Source organism: Lathyrus oleraceus, chromosome 5, assembly GCF_024323335.1.
Source record: "Lathyrus oleraceus cultivar Zhongwan6 chromosome 5, CAAS_Psat_ZW6_1.0, whole genome shotgun sequence".
NCBI classification, from domain to species: domain Eukaryota; kingdom Viridiplantae; phylum Streptophyta; class Magnoliopsida; order Fabales; family Fabaceae; genus Lathyrus; species Lathyrus oleraceus.
Window position 1 is genome coordinate 591,056,644 of NC_066583.1, and position 4,843 is coordinate 591,061,486.

General features: G+C 35.5%; 1 long non-coding RNA gene across 1 annotated transcript; it reads right to left on the bottom strand.

Annotated features, from left to right (window-relative positions):
- Positions 1–1,171: 1,171 nt before the first annotated feature.
- On the bottom strand, positions 1,172–3,523 carry LOC127083329 (uncharacterized). The gene is made up of 4 exons (XR_007788390.1): positions 3,083–3,523; positions 2,187–2,257; positions 1,354–1,568; positions 1,172–1,277 (listed from the first exon to the last, which is right to left on the bottom strand). It is a non-coding gene; the product is annotated as an uncharacterized LOC127083329 (long non-coding RNA).
- Between the last annotated feature and the right edge of the window lie 1,320 nt (positions 3,524–4,843).

Here is a 4,843-nt window from a genome sequence, read left to right on the forward strand (position 1 = left end):
CTGCTAAAGGTTTAGACAGCGCTTTTTTAAATCTTAAAAGCGCTGTCTAAGCCCCCCCCCCTTAGACAGCGCTTTGGTCAAAAGCGCTTTATAAGACCCTCTTATTTTAAATTTTTTAGGTATACCTTAGACAGCGTTTTTGAAAAGCGCTGTCTAAGCCCCACCCCCTTAGACAGCGCTTTGGCCAAAAGCGCTTTCTAAGACCCTCCTATTTTAATTTTTTTTAGGTATACCTTAGACAGCGCTTTTCAAAAAGCGCTGTCTAAGCCCCCCTCTTAGACAGCGCTTTTGCCTAAAGCGCTTTCTAATCCCCCCTTAGACAGCGCTTTTTACAAAAGCCCTGTCTAAGGTATACGAAATTTTTTGAAACTTTTGTTTTAAACCACATTTTTTCCAGGTTTATAAACCAGAATTTCTACCTGTTTTCAACCAGATTTTGACAGACAATTATCACATTTTATATATGCCATTTTGGCCTTTTTTCTACCAATTTTCGGCTAACAAATATATATATATACCAATTCAAACCAATTTTGCCTTAAATGTATCAAAATATATACAAATTTATGTACACATTTACAAGTCATAACATATACTACAAATGTACACATTAATTACACAAATTTATGAACAAACATTGAGCTTTATCATGAATTGACACCACTCCTCTTTGATTTCGTCCACTTGATCCTTTGTATAAAATGCACACTTGAATTCATCAAAGTACTACATAATAATATAACATATTTTGAATTAATTCCAACTATTTAATTATATGAGATATGTGTAAATATAAAAATAACTCATAAGTTAAAAATACATACATCGGTGGGAATCTTTAATCGGCCCAAAGCAAGAGTATCTCGCATAAACCTCAACATGAAATACCCGCAATCTATTTGATTACGTTGTTGAGGACACTACATATGAAAAAAAAATATGGATTATAAATCCTAAGTTTTATCAAGTGTCATCACTAATATAATAAAAAATGTGATAATTAAAAATATACCGCCACTTTAATCCATGTAATGGAGTTGGCGCCCCTCCTTGAGGTTTGGATATCTCGTTGGGCCCGAAAAGCTTGTAGGACGCTAATAAAATAAAAATGAAGCAATTAGAACAATTCACATAAACTAAGAAAAATTTTGAACATTCTCACTTACGTGTCAATTAGGACCTTCATATCCGGGTATGTTGTCCAATCATTTCCTAACGAGTCAAGATAATACACAATTTCTCGGATAGGATTGATTGCGAGCAACAACCAATGTCCACTGTAATGATTAGGCAAATGTTAGATGGTAACTTGGAAAATAATTATAATAGATGAATTTAGAATGAAATGCTAACCCAGTATTAAACGGTATCATCCGGTAGCATTTCTCTAAACCTATAAGCATCCTAATCCCCAGGTTGCATTATCAAGTTTCATGTCCAAACTCCATTCCATCAATATCCATGACCAAACTTCATGATTCCCACTTTGCCTCCAAGCATTCGTCATCTTCATGCCAAAAGTCTCATGCCAACTTCCCTCACCATGTCATTCTAAGCTTGTAACATCCCTGCAACAATTAAACAACATCAGCCTTCATTCAACTTCAAGCATGACAGATTAATACACAGGCACTGTCAAAAAGCAAGTTAACAGCCTTAAGCCACTAACAATTAACTTCATCCTAAATCAAACCAATTCAAGCATGGCATAATGCAACATCTCATAACAGAGATAATATCTAATTGACTAATTTCATAACACTAACAAACATTCTCATAACAGACCTCATTCAGTTAGCATAATACAAATCAAGCAATTCATCACAATTCATAAGTCAATCCCTCAAGTTCCTAGCATAGACATTCGTAGCCAATTTGAATAACAAAATTAGGTGCATTGACAACATTTTAATCATACTTTTCATCAGAGCTAGTTTTTTGTTCAAACATTAACTTGACTTGATTAACTAACACTAGTAGCAAGTTTCTACCCAAAGCTAACCATTTAGCAATGGAAGCCACAACTGGATTTAACTAATGCATCGACATTCTAACATGACGGCTATGCCTTAAGTAACTTCAACAAAAATTAATCTCACTCTAACAATTGAGCAGCTAACAGAACTAACAGTTCCCATTCAGGTTAACACATAACAACCACCAGCTGAGTTTTGTTTCTAATATACCTGCTGACAACAATCCAGAATCAACTTAGTTGCAATGCCATTGTCAAAGTGATGATCTTCTCAAGCATGGCCTGCATGATTTAAAAATGCCAAACATTACTATAGATAGCATATCATGCATCTCTAACATCAAACATAACTAACATTTCAAGCACCAATCACTTTTCTCACGAACTAACAAGGGCAGTTCAATTCAGGTGCCTTAACACAATTAGTTTCCAAGCAAATAACTATACCACACATTTCATACATTAACATACAATTTTAGTCAGTTCACAACCTCTAACAATCACTAACCATGACTAAGTTTGAACACACTCCAATATCAACTAATTCAAGGCAATTTATAACAATTGATTTCCAAACCAGTATCACATTTAACTAGCCCAAAAGTCATTTCAGTTCATCACTATTAACATCATTCCAAAAGGACATTCAAACATGAGTTAACTAACCAATTATGTTCCTACTAACCTCTAGATTAGTTAAGTAACTATCCTAACAGAGTTGACAACAAGCATACTAACCTAACAGAATCCAACAAACAAACTAACAGTTAATAAAATTCAACTAAATACTTGATTCCTAACCGTTTTTTTAACATAAGTTAATTGAATCTAACTAACCCGACTGACTTTAACAAAATGTTCTAACTTTGTTAAGCATCATAACAAATTTCTCCATGTAATTCAGTTAGTTGCTAACTCTGCCCTAACTGTCAATAATCATTGCCCTAATTTGCCCCATTCAGTTACATCCTAATCCCCATACTCTACACTCACGTGGCATTGAACAAGAACAACAACAATGCAGCAAGCAACACCTCCTACAGACTAAAGAAGATAAGAAGATAGCAGAGGAAGAAGAGAGGACCGAAGAAGGAGTAGAAGGCATACCTGAGTTCATCTTTACCTTCAAATTCGACTCGCAACGGAGCACCGCGCCGCCTCCTAGGTAAGCTTTTTTCTTCCATTGTGCGTTACCACCATGTAGCCCGAGGCACGAGGAATCAAAGCCCCGACATCTTGGGCTCAGATTCCTCTTGAGCAGCGTTTAATTGTTGATTTTCGTTTTAGGGTTCTTACATTTATCTGCTCTATTTGGTCTCTACGTTAGAAATTGGGTAAAACGGACTTGAGATAGAGGGAGAGGAGAGTGATACGGTTGTTTTTAATGTTTTTTTTTTTAGTTTGTGTGATGAGTCGTGTGAGGAAAATGAGGGAATTGTGAGTCTGTTATGATCACGTGCAAGGTGGAAATTTGAGAAGGAATTTGAGGGATTTTGTGGGATAGGGATGCAAACCGTGCATGGTTTGTTAGTGGTCCATGCGCAAGTTGTAATTCTCAAATTGTAATGGAAATTCAAATGTATTAATATTCAGTTCTTGTTAATCTTGTTGAAGTTCAATTTTTATTTTATTTGAATTTTCCAAATGAATTGGGGACAAAATGTGGAATGTAGTATGACGAGTATGTGAACAAACCATGTGATGACCTTATGTAAACATATCCATGTGCAAATTTGTCATGTGATTCATGTATGTATGTCATGAAATTCAAATTTAGTTTTTCTTAAATGGCGATGGTATGTTGTGGAAAGCGCTTTCTAAGGTATGCCTTAGACAGCGCTTTCCAAAAGCGCTTTCTAAACCCCCCCTTAGACAGCGCTTTTGGTTTTAATTTTTTTTTTAATTTAAAGACTTTAGACAGCGCTTTATCAAAAGCGCTGACTAAGGTCTATATTTAAAAGCGCTTTCTAAAAGCGCTGTCTAAGGGGGGGTCTTAGACAGCGCTTTTAGAAAGCGCTGTCTAAGACCCCCCCTTAGACAGCGCTTTCATTATTTTTTTGGAACATTTTCCGTGTTTTATTTTAATTTTAACCTTAGACAGCGCTTTCTTTTAAAAGCGCTGTCTAAGATGCGCTGTTAAAAGTCATTTTTGGCGTAGTGGCTGAATATGAATTAAGGGTGTTGTTAGATTGTAATTCATTTTCAATTTCATTTAAGTTTGATTTAGCTTGCATTTGAATTTTCATTTTGCTTTGATTAGTATATAAACCAAATGTAGTTTTAGTTTTTAATAGATTTTGACCTATAAGAGAATTCTAATTTTCTATTAGAGTTCGTTAAAAACTTTTCTCTCTCTTCTCTCTCTTCCATCTTCATCATTTTCATCTTCTTCCTCTTGTTCACTAACAAATGGTATCATGAGCCTTTGGTTCGAATAAAGGGAATGACTTACTTGTATCAAAATGTCCAGGAAGATGTGTCTCATTGAAATCGAAATGCCCAGGAAGAGATGTCAACGGCGGTACAAGTATATGTGGACAAAAGAGCTTCAACTTAAAGGGTATCATTGTGGAATCACATTTGAAGGAGGTGTTAAGAATAATAAGTCAAGTATGAGTTGGAGTTCCACATTGGTTATAAATATGGAGTTTTGAGCATTTATAAGTGGGAGAAACCACACACCTATCACCTTATGGTTTTGGATGAATATGTAGTGTCTCGCTCACTTGTGTGTTTCTCTTAGCCCAATGTTGATGCTCCTCCTCATGATCCAACAAATCCAACGCCAACGTCCTTGAATTTAAAACATGGATGCTCTAGAGTCGGTGCCTTTGCTCAATTCAATCTAAGAAAAATTTGTTTAGAATA